Genomic DNA, 20,327 nt, shown 5'->3' with positions numbered 1-20,327 from the left:
GTCACGCATTATAGTGTCAGGCGTGCCACAATTACAATGTACACATTCTTTTTTTTTCAGTCATTACAGGCTGATTTAGGTAAATGCCCAACTAATGAAGAGCCATTGTTCTCATTTATTTGGTGAAAAGTCTTAGCCGGCGTCACATTAACCATCTACATCGTTCCCGCACTGTATTGTATATTTACAAGCGTTGTAATAGCAATCACCTAACAGTACCTGCGTTAATAAAGGTGTACCATGTCTTAATAATTATTGTTATAATTTATTTTAGGCACAGGCGAAAATGGCCGGCTGGAGGGCGTGGGTTGGGAAGACGATGAGTACAATTATACATGTATCCAACTTTTCATAGAGAAAAAAAAGAAACAGGAAATGTACAAAGCTAAATGTATAAGCCAAATGTAAGTAAGTGTATGTTTGTCTATTCATAGCAAACATCGACAACATGCAGTAATGTTAACAACTGTCTGGGGCATTGGGCATGTTCCCATAAGTATAGTGTCGTTGATAAAGTATTATAACCATACGTATCATTGAATCCGACGTCGTGGTCTTTATGACACAATGTACGGACACTTTCGTAGCGAGATTCATATAATGAAAATCTCTAAGATGGAATACCCGCAATTTGTATGGTATCATACAATGTTTTTCTTTCTTTCTTTCTTTCTTTCTTTCTTTCTTTCTTTCTTTCTTTCTTTCTTTCATATCTACTACCAGTATTTATCGTGGCTCGTGAGGTAACTTTACGTTCTCATCTGATATCGTCAATGTGCTTTTCATCAATTTCAACCAATTTTGATGGCTAAAATTGCCTTCACCTATATACAACATCAAGCAATAATTCTCTGGTGTGAAAACCCTCTTAAACTCCACCAACAAAACAGTGGTGACAATTTGCCTTTTTTTAAATCATTCACAACTGTAATATATGACATATAAATCATATCATTATCTTGTATCATGATTGTGTTTTATCTTAAATCATCAATCCATGCTGAGTCTGTGTGCATTAACATCCTATATAGGTTGGAGTATATGCGGAATACGACACAATCATTGCAACAAAAAATAAAAATGGAAAACGACTTCATATTAGCACATGAGGAGTCGGTGTTGTGCAGAATCTCAAAAATGCACAAAGTGAAAGGTATATATAGAGAATCCCTCACACAGCAGCAAAAACACGATTAAAGACTATAAGCACTGCGCTCCTCATCCTAGAAATATTAAAAGAAAACAAACAAAGCTCTCATGGTATTGTTTCACTCTGAAGATTACATTAATTGCAAGTGGTTTCCTGCTGATATTCCTCAAACACTTCTCGCCAGTTCTCCATATCCGTCTTCCAGTCATCATAGCTTTGGCGCCATTCCTCGTCCACAGGATCCATGTTGTCTGTTAAGGTTATGATAATGATGATGATGATAATAATAATGATAATAATAATGATAATAATAATAATAATAATAATAATAATAACAATAATAGCAATAATAATAATAATGATAATAATAATAACAATAATAATAATAACAATAATAATAATAATAATAAGGTCTCATTAACCCAGGGTATAGCCTCTTCAGTGTTGCCACGGCTCTACCAAAGGGCCCTACCATTATCATTACCCGAGCGTTGTAAAAAACGCCTTGTCCAAGGACGTAAGCACTGGGCGGGATTCGAACACGGGTCCTCCGATCGGGAGTCGGGAGTAGTATCCACTATGCCACAGCGCCCCCGTGCATGAAGAACAAAAGGCTCAAAGTGAAGCACTCGTTTTATGCCGTTGTATCTTGCTTGGTTGTATTCATACTTCGCTTTCTATCATGATAGTGATCCTTATAATTATGATAGCTAAACCTTGATTCCTCCCAGGCTGAAATGAAAATGACCACTGATCACGAAAATTGAACTTTCTCCTACCTATAGTCGGAGAAATGAAGTTTATCTACACCTTCCCATGTCTTGGATGCTTATTTTCAAATGGGAGAAAAATATCTGCATGCTATTGTTGCATAAATAAAAGGACAATGAAAATGATGAAAAGCATTATGGACACACTTTTCCCGTTTTAGAGCAAAAGTTATAAAAATGTGTGTAATAAAATCATATACAATATTGCTGTTATACAGTTTAAATTTTGTATCCTATCCTATAAACGGGCATGCACACGCAATGAACATTTCATTCACATTCGGGACACACGTCCGTTTTAATTGTTTCGTGCGCCAAAATATACATGAAAAAAAAAAGTTGATGCCGCATCATACGCTACAACAGTGAGCAGTGAATCTCACCTACAAATTCCATCAGAGTAGGTATATGTTCATTCCAGAAGTGACACCGCCTGACCTTGACTGCCCTTTCCACAGGTAGATCCAGGGACATTACTTTGTGTCTGAGCTCAGGGATGGTGTACCTGGGCCAGAAGCACTGGCGTAGCCAGGGGGGGGCGATGGGGGCGGTCGCCCCCCCTAAGATTTGGACCGAGGAATTGGGAGGAGGAAAAAAAAAATGCGTGTATACTGTATGCATGCACATGAAGCGGGTCTCCTTTGCAACCTTTCATCAAATAAGATATATTTTTTTGAATATTTCACTCAAAGTGTGCACCAGATCGTTGAATTTCAATTCAAAATATGCAAAATCTCTCGTGCTTGGGAGGGGGATACCCCCTCCCAAACCCTCCCCCTCTTTGCCGCTTTCCCTAGCTAAGTACACTTTTTAGATTAAAAAAAATTCTGAATAATTCTGAGTGCACAAGACTTTTCACTAATATTCCGAAAACTGAAGGTTCCCTCATGTATAAGGGGAATTTCCCATTTTAATCGACCCTTTCCTCCCTCAGCCCCCCCCCCATCATTTTTTTTTTTTTTGATTACCCAAATGTTGATTCCATCAAATATGCTTATTATGCGTATACGAGATATCTCAATTTCAGCCTTAAAAGGATACAAGCTCCATCGGAAGGGAAGAGTGGAGATAACACTCGCCAACGCCTTCTTCCTGTTCCCCCCCCCCCCCCGCCATGCAAAGAAGTAGACTGTGGCTATACCAAGATCGCTTTATTTCAATTCTAAAAACGCAAAAGCTCCGCGAGCGGGAGGGGGAATCCCCCTTCCCCTAAGTTCTACCTCACTAGACTTTATACATACGCACAGATGGTGCACATTCGGAATAAGAGCTAAATTCCGTGATTTTAACACTTCGATGAAAAAGTGTTGCACCAAAAATTTGCACCAGATCGCTGAATTTCAGGTCTGAAAACGCAAAATCACCTTCGTGTGGGAGGGGATATGCCCCTATCTACACCCTCGTGTGCATGCTTTTTCTGTTTGATTGCTGAACAGACAGCGTTCATGATATTCAGTGTAAGAATTAATACAAGAAGACTAGTGTGTTTGAATTATACTGTTTTATAGGCAAATTGTTCAATAATAATCTACAATAAAGTATACGGCAACCTTAAACAAGTGGGACTGTTTCAACTCGTTAAAACACGCAAAAACATGCATCAAATTGCACCATTTGCAACATCAAAATGCAAAAAGTTCTCACCGTAGGAGGGGGGACACCCCCTCCCACACCCTCCCCTACCCCCTCGCTCGCTCCGCTCGCTCGGGTTCAGTCGAGTTCGTGATATACAGTGAAAAGAATTAATACAAGAAGTGTATTGGAATTATACCATTTTATAGGCAAATTGTTCAATAATAATCTACACTAAAATATACTGCTACCTTAAACAAGTGGGACTGTTTCACGTCGATAAAACGGGCAAAAACATGCATCAAATTGCACCATTTGCAAAATCAAAATGTAAAAACTTCTCACCGTGGGAGGGGGGAAACCCCCCTCCCACACCCTCCCCTACCCCCTCGCTCGCTCCGCTCGCTCGGGTTCAGTCGCGTTCATGATATTCAGTGAAAAGAATTAATACAAGAAGTGTATTGGAATTATACCATTTTATAGGCAAATTGTTCAATAATAATCTACACTAAAATATACTGCAATCTTAAACAAGTGGGACTATTTCACGTCGTTAAAACACGCAAATACATGCATCAAATTGCCCCATTTGCAAAATCAAACTGTAAAAAGTTCTCACCGTGGGAGGGGGGTTCCCCTCTCACCCTCCCCTACCCCCTCGCTCGCTCCGCTCCCTCCGCTCGCTCGGGTTCAGTCGCGTTCATGATATTCAGTGAAAAGAATTAATACAAGAAGTGTATTTGAATTATACCATTTTATAGGCAAATTGTTCAATAATAATCTACACTAAAATATACTGCTACCTTAAACAAGAGGGACTGTTTCACGTCAATAAAACGCGCAAAAACATGCATCAAATTGCACCATTTGCAACATCAAAATGCAAAAAGTTCTTATCGTGGGAGGGGGGACACCCCCCTCCCACACCCTCCCCTCCCCCTCGCTCGCTCCGCTCGCTCGGGTTCAGTCGTGTTCATGATATAAAATATACTGCAATCTTAAACAAGTGGGACTGTTTCACGTCGTTAAAACATGCATCAAATTGCACCATTTGCAAAATCAAAATGTAAAAAGTTCTCACCGTGGGAGGGGGGAAACCCCCCTCCCACACCCTCCCCTACCCCCTCGCTCGCTCCGCTTGCTCGGGTTCAGTCGCGTTCATGATATTCAGTGAAAAGAATTAATACAAGAAGTGTATTGGAATTATACCATTTTATAGGCAAATTGCTCAATGATAATCTACTCTAAAATATACTGCAATCTTAAACAAGTGGGACTGTTTCACGTCGTTAAAACACGCAAATACATGCATCAAATTGCTCCATTTGCAAAATCAAAATGTAAAAAGTTCTCACCGTGGGAGGGGGGTTCCCCTCTCACCCTCCCCTACCCCCTCGCTCGCTCCGCTCGCTCGGGTTCAGTCGCGTTCATGATATTCAGTGAAAAGAATTAATACAAGAAGTGTATTTGAATTATACCATTTTATAGGCAAATTGTTCAATAATAATCTACACTAAAATATACTGCTACCTTAAACAAGAGGGACTGTTTCACGTCAATAAAACGCGCAAAAACATGCATCTGCACCATTTGCAACATCAAAATGCAAAAAGTTCTTATCGTGGGAGGGGGGACACCCCCCTCCCACACCCTCCCCTCCCCCTCGCTCGCTCCGCTCGCTCGGGTTCAGTCGCGTTCATGATATAAAATATACTGCAATCTTAAACAAGTGGGACTGTTTCACGTCGTTAAAACATGCATCAAATTGCACCATTTGCAAAATCAAAATGTAAAAAGTTCTCACCGTGGGAGGGGGGAAACCCCCCTCCCACACCCTCCCCTACCCCCTCGCTCGCTCCGCTTGCTCGGGTTCAGTCGCGTTCATGATATTCAGTGAAAAGAATTAATACAAGAAGTGTATTGGAATTATACCATTTTATAGGCAAATTGTTCAATGATAATCTACTCTAAAATATACTGCAATCTTAAACAAGTGGGACTGTTTCACGTCGTTAAAACACGCAAATACATGCATCAAATTGCACCATTTGCAAAATCAAAATGTAAAAAGTTCTCACCGTGGGAGGGGGGAAACCCCCCTCCCACACCCTCCCCTACCCCCTCGCTCGCTCCGCTCGCTCGGGTTCAGTCGCGTTCATGATATTCAGTGAAAAGAATATTTGAATTATGCCATTTTATAGGCAAATTGTTCAATAATAATCTACACTAAAATATACTGCTATCTTAAACAAGTGGGACTGTTTCACGTCGATAAAACGCGCAAAAACATGCATCAAATTGCACCATTTGCAACATCAAAATGCAAAAAGTTCTTATCGTGGGAGGGGGGACACCCCCCTCCCACACCCTCCCCTCCCCCCTCGCTCGCTCCGCTCGCTCGGGTTCAGTCGCGTTCATGATATTCAGTGAAAAGAATTAATACAAGAAGTGTATCTAAATTATACCCTTTTATAGGCAAATTGTTCAATAATAATCTACATCAAAATAAACTGCTACCATAAACAAGTGGGACTGTTTCACGTCGATAAAACGCGCAAAAACATGCATCAAATTGCACCATTTACAACATCCAAATGCAAAAAAGTTCTTACCGTGGGAGGGGGGACACCCCCCTCCCACACCCTCCCCCCCCCCCCCCCCTCGCTCGCTCCGCTCGCTCGGGCTCGGTCGCTTCGCTCCCTCGCAGACTAACCGCCCCCCCTAAGATGAAATCCTGGCTACGCCGTTGGCCAGAAGTAATCCCCTGTTCCAGGATCTGCGTCTTCACTTGGTTTACTCGGATCCCTGGAGGAATGGTACGTTTATCGTCTGGTATCACTTTGTTCATGACAATAGTGTCTTACAGGGTTTATTACTTATTCTAGATGTGCTACAAAGGACAATTATTCATGAGAAAAAGAAGGTAAAAAACAAAGAAAATAAAAACAGTAGTCACATTGACCGAAGTATCAACTTCCATGCAACTGCAAGATATATATACGAGTTGATAATATCCAGAGAATGACGCAGCGACAGCAAAAATGCATGGATTTGTTTGATACTAGTTATCCAGTCGTTTCGAATTATCACGAGTTTTGTCGATCTGTTTAAAGCCTAGGTGTCATCGGACTCAACTCGCTGATTGGGAGAGGTATATAATAATAATCATTATTATCTAATCAATAAGAATGCGAACAAAACATGAATAAAAGATAGGAACAAGATGAGAATTATCATATCGAGGGATCAGCCAATCACAGATCAGCTCGATCAATTTACGAATACCCAAACTTATGCACTGAATGATAAACATCTTGGGTGACCTACCCCGACTTCGCAAAGTTTGTCCAGAACTCCATAAACTTGACGGAGAGGGCGTTTTCCTCCTCGGTCATATTGTGACCTCTGATGTGGTAGAGCTCGTCGATGAAAGGCATCCCAAAGACGAAGGGGACGTCCTCTGCATGTCCAGCCCCGAGCCACGGGGTGGAGGGGACCTCAGTGCCGTACTGGAAGTAGCTCCTGAGTTGGGGAAAGATGAAATAAGGCAAGACATGTTACATACACATCAAGCAACGTCTCGAAGGCAACTTTATATCAAACTCCAGCATTACTTCTTCTTGGTTGGGTTGATCTAGATTATGATTTGCATTTTAATCATTCCATTTGACCTTCTTGCAGAAGACTGTTTAGTAAGGACACAAAGCACGTCTCTAGGGCACTTTATCGCTTCAATCAGCCGGCTCGAACCGTGGTCCTTCCCTCGAGCCACGTTTTCTATTTTATTTTATTTTTTAAATCGAGTCATGATGGTGGCTCTCATGAATACAGTGATATAAAGACTCAGCACGTAAAATACCTTTTGAAAAGAAAAAAAAATACATGCACAAAACTTCACCAATATAACAATGTAATAACACACATCAACGCAGTGAATTTATTCCATAAACTGCATATAAATCAATGCTGGATATTTTGGCGTCACATTGTTATCTTCCATTCCTTTGGCGCATGTTCGAAAATGATTAACATTAGGTCTTTCAACAACGGTCAAGCTGCGCCTAAGATGACGAGCAGAGGTCTGTTACTTACTTGGAAGGTGCATGTGTCATGTAATACTTAAAGACTGTATCTCCGACCTCTGCATGCTGCCTGACTACAAAGTCTGTCGGGCAGGCAAAGTCCATATCACAAGATGCGTCTATATTGGGTCTGAAGTAATCGGCCGCGGGATCGTCAGCCACTGTCCAGTCTACGTATTCTTGAGTTACGGCATCGATGACGATCTCATCACCCATTCCGTAGAGGGTGAGTGCGGTCCTTACCGTGGCATCAAACACAGTACGATTGAGGTGCGGAGGAGTCGGACTACCCACGTATGCAGGCAGTGCGAAGTAAAAGAACAACGTGCCTTCATCCCTGTTGAATCCAGAAAGAATTGGTACGCGAGCGAAATCTCCCATCTTGTATAGATTATCTGGATTGTCTTCAAGAAAAACTCCGTCCAGAGTTACTGGATATGATCCGAAGTAAACCTGTTAAGCAAACGGTATCGAGAAGTTTTGATCTCGGAAAATACCCAAAATCCTTTTCTGCAACGGAAAATGTGTTACGACTAAAGCCGAATATGTCCCAAGTGCGAAAGAGCAATGAACGCCTAAGAGAAGTGAGACAAGTAGAGCTATACAGTCAATAGCACGACCACGAATACCAACCAGGATTACTGTAATTATTCATACGGTCAAATCGTCCCCAGGTTTGCTTCGTTTCACTCATATTTTTTTTTTATTTGTGCGTTTATATCCAGTCTTTGATCAAAACTCTTTGTTCTTCTATCTTTTACAAATAATATTTACTTCTCTCAGGACGAAAATGCGAACTGAGATATAGATTGGTTCAACTTAATCAGCAGGTAATATGCATTTCATTTTTCTGGAAAGATCATGCGTTCATACCAGATCTGCCACTTCAAGGAGTCGATATGGATCCTTGGTCCTGAGACAGGCCACAAGATTCTCGGAGGTGGATGTGTTACACCTCATAGCCGTGCCCAGGGCTATAGATAGCCGCTGCTCCCTCTCTGGGTCGTCCCGAAAGGCCCAATTACTGAAAGCTGTACCGCTCTGTATGAAAATGAGAAAGAGTCATTAATTTGTTGTTCAGTTCAGTTCAGTTCAGTTCAGTTTTTATTTCTGCATTTCAAAATCAATACAAATCCACAAATCAACAAAATACTTACATAGTCATTTACACAGCTAATATTCGTAACGTTTGGATCTTACATACATTTTTTTTTTTTTCAAGAACGAATATCATATATGAAAGGAAGCAATAGGAAATGATAAAAATGAAATGCAGGGGACCATCATCATAAGCTAAGCTTGACGAGGAAGATGGCCCCAGGTAAAGAGATACATAAAGAAAATCTTGCCACTCACTGAGTGGGGGGGTAATTGTGCAAAGGGCACAACGAAGAGATGCATGTTGATGCATGTTGCAACGAAGAGATGCATGTTGCAACGAAGAGATGCATGTTGTCACACATGCAGCAGACTGGACGGAAGGGAGCAGGACTAAAGAGTTGGAAACATTCTGCTGCAACAGCAACATCTAAACATATACTAGTATAGATATAACCCCATACTTGTACAGTCATTACGTTTATGCATACAAACAGAACTAAACCAAAAAAACAAAAACAAACAAACAACTTAACACACACACACATACATACACCATCATCGTCATCATCCTCATCGTCACCATCATTATCACTATCATATTTTTCAGACATAATCAGCCTTTCCTGATCGTTTCGTTAACAGAAAAAAGCAGCAAAAAAAAACAACAAATGGAAAAAGAGAAATGATGTAATTAATAGTGTAGTTTTTTTAATGAAAAAAATCAATCATTTTTGGTGAAAATGAAATGAAGAATGCATGGAAAGGATATAGGCAATACCTGCATGATGGCTTGGCTGAAGTAAGGCCGACTTAGTTTGGACAGCAGGTGGAAACTAACGCTGGCCGAACCTGCACTCTCGCCAAAGATGGTATTATCTTATCCTTGTCTCCTCCGAAAGCTGATTGTAAAAGATGATTATTTCAGATATCTAAGATTAAGAATGATTGTGCGTACCACATTATCCAAACACTAATAGTTTCATTATATGGCAACAGATTAACAACATGATCTATTCTACTAGTATATATCATAGTAGCATTCTGGAAGAGCGGACAAGTGTCTGCATGTACATGATTGTGATGGAAACAAAGATTCTGGGTTCAATTTCTGCCGGTAAGTTTATCCAGGGAGGTGAGACTGGTTTATCCTTTTAGAAAGAGTTTTCACACAGTGCTCATTCTGACACATGCGGCAAAACTGCTATTATTTGCAAGAGTGGGGGTAATCATTGCTATCAAAATAATGAGGCATTGCCTTCTTCAAGAGCAATAGTAAAGTGATTCCAATATGGGTATCTAGATATAGATATTGTAATATTACATTGGTTATATCAAACCGTTAAGCCATCAAGGCCAGTTGTTGATGGAGAAGGTAGCAGATCTTAGTTAGGTCAGAGTATATTAAACACGGGAATTATGATTTACCTAATCAATAGCTTTTCCACACAGAAGGTCAAACATAAAAGAATAATCACTACGTATCAGTGATATTGAAGATCAACTCTCTTCGTGCGATGACGTGACTTGTGAGATGGCGGATGGACACATGGCTTTCATGAGGGTTAAAAGACAGCGGATGGCTTAGCCTAAGCAATTTCTGTCGACCAAAACACAAGTACAAGGAGTAGATTCCTGAACTGTACACCAAGTCAATTTAATCGAGTATATAGTTCACTCAACCTCCATGTAAGCCGGGCGAGATATGAAGTCCATTATTTGTGTTATGATAAATGCAAACACGAACTTTTATCTCCCGATCTGAAACTAAACAACAGCAAAGATCACAAAATTCATGCCAGACTTCATACCGACTTGCTACCAACCCATGTATTTCGTCATGGATGAAATCAATGGTTTTGTCATGCCAACTTGCTATATCAACCCGTATTATCTCATCGTGGATAAAAAATCAGTGGTTTTGGAGTGTTCCCAACTTTAATGTGGTAAAGCATTATGCTCATTACATTATTTTGATCATCGATAATGATGGCTTCCCAGGGCATTTGTTATGAGTGATAGACGTATTTACAACAAACAGGCCTATACTTGTGTATATTCTCATTATTTAAAAGTTGTACAAACTGGGACTAATATTTTGCATACAAATGCCTCAATATATGATGAGTGACTGCACCGTCCATTTAGAGCCCTTATATTATGTCATCATGTTATTATGTATCTGATAATATATATATATATATATACTGACATCAAAGGACTTAATCACAACATGGCGGGACGGTACAAGGACAGTAAATCTATTGACAGCAAATCTTGCACACAGACAACACTACAAGACCACACTCAGCACCAACACAATCCTGAAGAAGGGCTTTTCGCCCGAAAGTTCGATGATTAAAGGGGTGCTACCCAACACCAGCCACGTTTATTATGTGCAAGATTTGCTGTCAATATATATATATATATATATATATATATATATATATATATATATATATATATATATATATATATATATATATATATAGATATACATATATATAAACATATATATATATATATTATTATATATTTTATATCATAATATATTATATATATATTACACATTCATATGTCTATTATTATATGTAGTTTTACCTTCGATATTATTGTAGACCCACTCCAGTGCTGCCACCTGATCCAACATGCCGAAATTTCCTGGCGCAACGTCATCCTCTGAACAAAATGATAGTCAAAAAGCGATAGGGCTATAGCTGTTTACGTCATCTACAATAGGGCCTACATTCTCCCAATACAGTCGCACTTTCCTCGGAAAAAGATTGGCAAAACCAGTCAAATGTGAGCATTATTTTCCTTGAAAGTATAGTTAGTACAATCATTTCTACGCAAAGTAGAGTTTATGAGTTACTGTACGGCAATATTCATGTCGCACTACTTCCGTTCATTGATGCAATGGGCACGATAACATTGGCCGCTGATTGCGTGAACTGCCAATTGCATACATTGTCCTCCAACCAGTGCAAAATATGACATTTTACACGATTGTTTATGATGATTGGTGCACACTATCATTTCACAGCTATACATAATAAGCGTTTGAAATTAATCAATTTTAAACACACAAAATAAAAATACTTAGAAAAATAGCGTTAAACTGAGTGTTGCTGCATACAGTATGTCTCGGTTGTAACTCATGCAGTTTAGTCTAGATTACGCAATCAACTGTCCGAAGTTACTTATTGGATACACATCATTTTTCTCAAAACATGAATACCTTTTGCTAATTCATGCATGAAAATGATGATGTGTTAATCTCTTGAGTAACACTATTAGTACAGACATTATAGTGATTTATTTGATTATACAGATTCTGCTGATGTACGAGATTATATTGATAAAGAAAGAACTGTATATCTAGCAATGTGGTTCTTAGAAACTTTGCTTTGGAGAGTGATTTGACAAGAAGATAGACGTCTTTCGGCTTCTGACCCATTGACATGTTCTTTGATTTCTACGATGAGGACCTCTTGTATGAATGTTTAATTCATATAGTCGTGAACAAACAAACAACAACAACAAAAAAGGATTAGCGAAAATCCCATTCAGAAAAAATTCCAAAATGCTCTGTTATGAATTTTATTCAACTTTCGTGGGATTCTTAGATTGCATTTGTTATTTCTCCACATCTATCACAGCGTACAACAAAGGACCAAGAATTCATCATTGAAGACTGAACGCTAAAAATAGTATTACTTTAGAATCAATTAGAAATATATTAAAACGAGTATAGCCCTTCCAGTCATGACCTAATCGAAGTGATGGGTCTAATCTAACATCTCACGTATTGCCTCAAGACGGAATTTAATACGCGAGTATGCTTTCGATGCGTTTTCTAAAGTAACTAGATATAGGATATAGGACCACAATTATGTATATCACATCTCATTATTATCATCAACTGGGAAAAGACAGAATGTTGAGATAGGACCGTTCATCTATGTCTAAGGCTGGAAAGGGAACTACCGGCTTTTCAGTTATTTGAAATGAAAGCCGTCATCTTTCACAGCTCCGAGACACTGCACTCTCACCTGTTGAAAACTGGGCAAAAATTGCCAGTCGGTAATTGATGGTAACGATGATGACGTCACCAACAGCTACCAATGGGAGGCCATAGTAGCTGTACGTCATGGCTGTTCCTGTGGTAAATGCCCCGTCATGAATCCAAACCATTACTGGTACATTTGAAGTCTTGGGAAAGGAAAACAGAGAGAGGTAGAATAGAGGAAGTTCTATAGAGCCACCTGTTAATGAAAGTCAATACGAGACTCCCGCTGGGGGTCTATAGCAATTACCCCCTGGGCAATTACCCCGGACCCTTCCCCTCGCCCTAATCCTAATCCTAATCCTGAACCTAATCATAACTATAACCCAAACTCCTAACCCTAAACCTAACCCTAACCCTACTCTTAACTCTAACCTTACCACTAACCAGTATTTAGACGGGGGTAATTGCCCTCTGGGGGTAATTGCCCGGATACGCCCGCTGGCCATGTTGGACGGTTAACTGACATTCAAACTACCTTGTATCTTTATTTTCTGGCCCGGCATTGCTCTAAGTGTAACTCCTTTGATTCATACCGCTTTTCTTTTTTTTTTTTTCTTTTTTGAACTGAGTAATATACGTAGAGTACATGTTAACCTCGTTAAATATTTATTTCTTAGTTATAAGACTAAAATTATGACAAAATACATTTAATACGTCCATATAGTTCAACAGCGAAAAAGGTATTATCATGAAGAGAAGAGCACTTCACATGAAAATCTTAAATGCTTTGGATTACGCATGCCTATACACTTGGTACCTCCTGTTACGGTGGTTACATAAACATTAGGCCTCAATCAGGTATTACAAACACACGTATGCATGTATTTGTGCTAAAGCGTATAAGACACGCTTGTGAGTGTTTACAATAATATAATGTTTATTCGTAATATTTACAATCATCTTATAACTCTCACTTTGATGGTAGGGGAGTAAACGTTGAGATAGAGACAGTCCTCTGACATCACTGGGTATTCCGGGTTGGGAGATTGTATGCAGGCAGCAGCAAACTCCATCGCCTGTCTCTCTCCGATCCATGGAGTCTTCTTCTCCGGAGGTGAAAACCGCTCGGGCGGATTGGCATAGGGCACTCCCTGTAGGGCATATAAGAGCAAAATACTCCATCAAAAGTTGTCAGGAATGGACATTTACTGCATTAAATTAATGAAGTTAATTATCATGAGAACATGAATGAATTACTATGAGTATAATAACGATAGCAATGACGATAATAAAGATAGGGATCATTTTTATAGGCCTGTTAGTGTTCAATGCTTTCACTTTTCTGAGCATTTTAATGTAATTTTTATCCTTGTGCCAATGTAGATAATGGATCACAATAGACGATGGAAGTATAAAAGTATAGAAATTTATGTTATATTCACTTTTTTTCAACTTCTCGAAAATAAAATCAAGCACAAAGGGTATAAGATCAAGATTTTTTTATTCTGTTCTTTAACAATTTTCACAGTACTCACGTATATACTTATATTCAATCCATGTCGTCAATCGGTGACTTGTGATTGAACTTTAATCATGCAGTAAGATTTGGACCTATAACCAGTAGTCAATATCCTTTTTAGAATTTAGTTGAGTGCACTTCCTTCCCAATCAAAATATCAAGATAATTATGAATGGATTGTTTTTTCCAGTATGAAATCGTATCATTGCTCTTGATGATAGAATTGTCGAAGAGTAAAATTATTTGCAAATAGAAGAACCCTACACTGCAAAAAGTCCGGTGTTAAATAGTGAACACCGAGCTGGTGTTAAATTTTCGGTGCTCATTTATGGTGTTAGATTAACACCTACGGGTGTCATTTCCAAATTTAAACTGTTTTTTGAAGAGTTTCTTAGTAACTGCACTTCTTGTTGATTTTTAATTTAAACAAGACGATCAAGAATTTTACATTAAAATACTAGATTTTTGAAAAAAATGTGAAAATAAATTTACACCAAAGTAACACCAGCTGGTGTGGTCTCTTATTGAAGCTGGACGGGTGTTAAACCATTGATATTAACACCAACAAATATCAAATCAACACCATGTGGTGTCATTTTTGAATTAACACCAGTACAGTGTCAAAATAACACCAGGTACAGTGTCAAATTAACACCACGAAGTGTCAGGTGAACACTTTTCAACACCATCACAGTGCATTTTTAACACCTGTGGGTGTGGTCCTTTATTGAAGTTTGATCGGTGTTAGATTTAACACCCGTGGTGTTAAATCTAACACCGATGTTTTTACAGTGTATAAACTGGTCACATTGAAGATAGCATCCCCTCCCCCCCCCCCCAAAAAAAAAAACGATAAATAAGTCAAGATTAGACCTCTCAATACTCATTTAAATCATTTCTTTCGTTCATAGGCAAGTACGCGTGATCAATGATATCATCACATTAGATATAGAAAAATATGCACTATTATATTGATAACTTTGTTGGACTTACCAGAAATACGTCGACATCGACAGTTTTATTGATATGAGTGTTTTCGCTAAATCGCACCGTCTTCCCGACCAGAACACCTTCAGTGACTGTCACCATCGGGTTTGTGTCGGCGTCACTGGTCCAGATCACGGCCGAAATTGTCAATACGATAAGACATATGTCCATCTTCAAGCAACGAGCACAATTCATTGCTGCTGATAATTTGAAGATTTTGCTCTTGACTGCGACACTTGTGATGAAATGGCGATCTCTGTTCTGCGATCCCTTTACCCTGTTTCTGCCCCTATATACGCATGCTTATTACGCCTATATACGAATGATCTTTGAGAACCATGAACCTCGGAGTTGTTGACACCGATTATAGATTGGCACTTTATAGATAAGACTGAAGCATCTCGAGGCTGACCCATGGGTCATAGCACTCAAGTCTTCATTGGAAGTGGCGTGATATGACAATAATTGACACTTGAAGCAAGGGTCTCATGATAGATCTTAAAGAGTTCGTGAATCGTAAGCTATTCAAACAGGGTGATAAATGCTGTCAGCGGTCAGTAATATTAACGGAAATCTAAATACATGCAAGTTAAATAACAGAAACAAGAGCAACCGCTGTCTGTGTTTGGAGATTATCTAAGTTGAGACTTGCCGTATTCTTTTATCTAGTTTGAGATAACGAGAATAACGAATTCTGTTGCCCCACCTTCAGTAAACGTAATGACTCATCAAAATCCATTTTGCCATGACCGTGGGTTTGAAAGGTACCGAGAGACATTACGTGTATTAATAATGACATAACATATATAGAATGACAGAAGTTTCATCGATAAACTCATACTTCAAGAAAAACAATGACACACATGCAACTTGAAAAAAAAAGTTGGTAACATAGCATCGACGAGTTACAATTGTTGAAATTTTGCTTGTATACAGCAGCTGGATGAAAATCATTCTAAATCATGGAGAACAGAAGATTCGTTTCAGGAAAAGTAAAGTAAGTGATGTACTTTGATATAAGCCAGGCCATTCAAAATATAGAAGAAGACACTTCCTTTCTTAGAGCAGATCCGTTGCATATACGAGAGTCTGAAATCTCTGTAACTCTGCAAGAAACACCTGGGGTGCGTTTCACGATGTCATCGCATAAAAGTTTTTACATAAATCTAAGAATGGTCAAAGTTCCTCATAATGTAGCTAGAGAGACTTTCACACAGAAGTCAAATCCATTTCACGAAGTCTCTCATAAGAGTGTCTTACGAGCGAAAAGTCTCTTGTAAGACTCTCATGAAACGGACCCCAGGTTTATTGGGTCAGTGGGTTAAAATGTCTCTCCATTTTCAAGTTGACGTGTATAAATGGAATAAAGTCAAATTAACAGAATGATAGAAAGTTCATTTAACTCTGGCATAACATAATAATTATGAATTATAATGAAATAATTTCATTTCATTTCATTTCATTTATTTCATTCCTTCTTTCTTTTTCGTCAAACATAACACGAAATGTATCAGAAGATATAACATAGGCATGTATTCGACTTTACATGGGAGATAATGGTTAACAAATACGAAATTATACATGCATACCGGCAAAATACAAAGTTATGTTTGGAGGAAAAAAAAGAGAAAGAACTGAGAGGTTCACTGAAAAGCATGCTTGTAAATTGTGAACCACTCAAAGGATTCTTGTGAATACATTAAACTTTTTTTTTTTAACAAAGACAGGAGAGAACAAGACAGTAGAAACACAAGGACATTACATGACTTTACAGTAGGGTATACCATGACAGTAATAAAACACAAAAGAATAATGGAAAGAAAGGAGAGAAAGAAAAAGGAAATGAAAGGAAAAGCCAACACGCTGAACATCGGGATCAGCAGAGGGAATTGAGGTGTTTCAGCTCGATCAGCCGAGCAATGTTTATACAAATAAGATAATGTAAAAATACACAATGATGAAATCAGTGATTGACGATGAACCCTAATGAAGCTCAACATGATTGTGTTCATTGAACAATATAATGGATCACTATAATAATTGTATCATTAACATAACTAAACAAAGGACGAGAAGCTTGTGGTCATTCCATGTCTGGTCTTTCATTAATTTAAACACACTTTGGGAATAGAAAAGAGAACGGAAATTGATAAAGGGCCTTCATTGTACCCATCCTTTAAATTACACTTAAAACAATGATGAATATAATTATGTTACATTTTGATGTCTATTATTTAGTTGCATACTGCGAAAAGCATATCTTGTTATTATACATGCAAATGCATTTTCCTGTCCATTGCTGCCTGTCACACGACAGAGCGTATAAGATATCACGTTGAAATACTTTCTTACCTTTTCCTATAGCCGTCTGTTTTTCCTCTCTCCCTCTCTCTCTTTCTTTCTCTCTCTCTCTTTCTTTCCCATTGATATAATTTGCTTCATCTTTAGGTGTTGGAAAAAGTTTAACTTTGTGACGTATGAGGACGAGGTTCTCCAGTGAGGGTCAGTATAATTTTTTTTTTCCATAACCTTTTATTGATTCCATATTCAAAACAAATTCTTGACAACTCAAATCACATATATTACAAAATCCACGATTCAGCATAACACAATTATAGTGAAATCAAGCTAAGCTGTACTTTCAGCAAAACAGTACATTCGTAAAGAATATACAATGCACCAGAAAAAAAAATATATATATATACACTGCTCACTTACTTTCTTTAAAATCAAATCGAGCTGCACTTTCAGCAAGACAGTACATTCATTAAAAAGAAAAAAAAATACTTAACACGTCATTGATCTATACACACAGAAAAATGGAATCGATATTCCCCTTTTATTACCCCCTCCCCCCCCCCCCCGCGATTATAAACCAAACCCCCATCAAACCATTCTTCCTATACATACCTCCTCCCCTCCCATCAACTACCCTCCCCATCCCTTCCCCCTTCCCCGTGGACATGTGGTTCCGGGTCCTTCCATACTTTTCTTTATACTTTCAAATTTTCCCATTTACTGAAATGAATGGTTAAAGTTCCCCTCATTGATGCTTATTTCTTTTCCTCAAATCTATCCTCTAAAATGTTGTTTTTTATTTCATTATGTAAGCGGCTTTCCATATTCTCTACTTTTAAAAATCAAATATCAAATCAAAATTAAAATATGATTAAAACAATAATGATGGGATGTATCGATCTCTGTAGAATGAGCGAGGACATCAAGTTTTTTTTTTTTCACCGAAATCCTCTGTAATTATACTGATTCTTTAATGCTTTGATATGTTTCGACGTATATAGGCCTTTTTTTTTTTTAAGGGAATGATCATGAGAGGAACTCGATCAGACCGAGCCCCCCCCCCCCCACACACACACACACACATACACGCGCGCAATATTGCTCATTCCAGTTTAGTTGAATACGAAACATGAAACACATTAGATCCTCAGTGTATTATACAATTTTCTTTGTTTCATTTTTCAGTGCAAAGTACGTGTCATCTCCCTCTCTTTCTCTCTCCTAAAGTGCGAGCCCCCATCAAACTCCATTGACGGCCAGTTTTTCAGTTGATGGACGTCGTTTACAACAACCGATTATATGGTAATTTACCGCAGAGGGTGTCCTCCGTAATAAACGCTAATTTGCATTGATGCAATATTGACGCCGAAGGCGATAAAATGGTTCCGAGACTGTCTGCTCGAGCGGAAGATAAACTACAAACTGTTGATGAGATCTGAGAGTGTAACAAGGATGATTTGAGTATCATCACCTGCTATAATTCCTGGCTTTGGATGGTGTGGTTCCCACTCTTGTCGTAGAAGGATATTGAGGTGAATTATACGAGGAATATATGCCGATGCGTGAAGCAGCAGAGGATGTTATCAACGCGACACTGCAGCATACGCAGCCGTTGGATACCCGTGGAGAACCGTTGAAAATCCGCGACGTTCACGATCGAGTCCGGTATGTATCGCCTGCGTGGATGAATTCTCTCTGAATGTAGCTTCTGTCATGTTCACTATGTAGATGCACGAGTCACGAGTGTATTTTGCAGCATATACCACAATATACACACATCCATAATAGCCTCACTTTCTGGTAATCTAGCAGTTTTACACGTAGATACCAACATTGTTAAAGGGTATGACTTGTGTTCATACCATTGCATGCCCTTCGTTAAAGTGTCCGTAGTAGCAAGTCTGACACCTGTTACGTTTTACTTGCCTTCGGGTTCACTCTCAGAGGACACATTTTGCATTGTTCTTGAACTTGCTTGGAAAATAGATTAATTTTTGAAGATAGAAATGACATCAGAATTAGTAAGAACAAAACAAAATAGCACGGTGCAAGAATCTGTGTATTGTGTGAAGTGTATAACTACTGTTGAAGATACCCTAATGTTAGTACTGATCGAGAAAACTCTAAGTGAATGAATGGGACTTTAATTTCATGCATGATCACCACATTTTACTACCACAAAATGTTTATGACTAGTTATATACAGTGTTAGCATGTGTGTAGACAATATGTAGGTCCATTGATACATCATTTAATAGTTGTAATTGATAGGCCTAGTCATCTGTTTATAAATTTACTATTTCTGAATTTAATTAATCAAAACACTATGTTTCCTCTTCAGTAAAAGATTGTTGATAAATTCTGCATATTGAACTTTGTTCTAGCTGTATTAGTATTAACAGGGTTTGAGATTGGCGATGGTCCGCTGGCCATTGGCCACCCAAAATCACGTCGGACTAGCTAAAAATCGAAAAATTCTGAAGTTACTAGTCCGTCTGGCTAGCCAAAATATTGCTTCAGTGTCAAAATTGATTCTAAGTAGTCCGCCTGGCTAGTTTAAAAAAAAGTTAAGTGCGACCCCTGATTAATACTATTTCTGCATTCACTTTGTTTTACTACACTGTTACTGAATCCATATTTAGGGTAAATTTCCCATCAAGCAAAATATGTACAGTATGACATGAAATAATGAAACAAGATCCTAGATTAAACTTAAATGCAATTAGGGTCTGATGGTTATCAATATATTTCAATGCTTCCACCATCTCTTAGTTTCATTTCATGAGTACCAAGGTAGCCATTTTAATATTCAGTGCCTCTACCAAACAACCACACAAATGAT

The 20,327-nt window shown here is 38.6% G+C and overlaps 1 protein-coding gene and 1 pseudogene across 1 annotated transcript in view; one reads left to right on the top strand and one right to left on the bottom strand.

Annotated features, from left to right (window-relative positions):
- Nucleotides 1-1,230: 1,230 nt before the first annotated feature.
- LOC140237654 (cholinesterase-like) lies at nt 1,231-15,358 on the bottom strand (annotated as a pseudogene).
- A 3,496-nt stretch (nt 15,359-18,854) lies between these two features.
- LOC140237716 (uncharacterized) overlaps nt 18,855-20,327 on the top strand; it is a 75,654-nt gene continuing 74,181 nt past the window's right edge. The window contains exon 1 of the mRNA XM_072317636.1: nt 18,855-19,150. The gene's annotated coding sequence lies outside the window, so the exon portion shown is untranslated. The remainder of the gene's footprint in view (nt 19,151-20,327) is intronic.

The sequence above is a fragment of the Diadema setosum genome, chromosome 14 (assembly GCF_964275005.1).
Source record: "Diadema setosum chromosome 14, eeDiaSeto1, whole genome shotgun sequence".
Lineage (NCBI taxonomy): Eukaryota > Metazoa > Echinodermata > Echinoidea > Diadematoida > Diadematidae > Diadema > Diadema setosum.
Note: the sequence above shows the minus strand (reverse complement) of the source record. Positions and strands in the feature narration are given on the sequence as shown.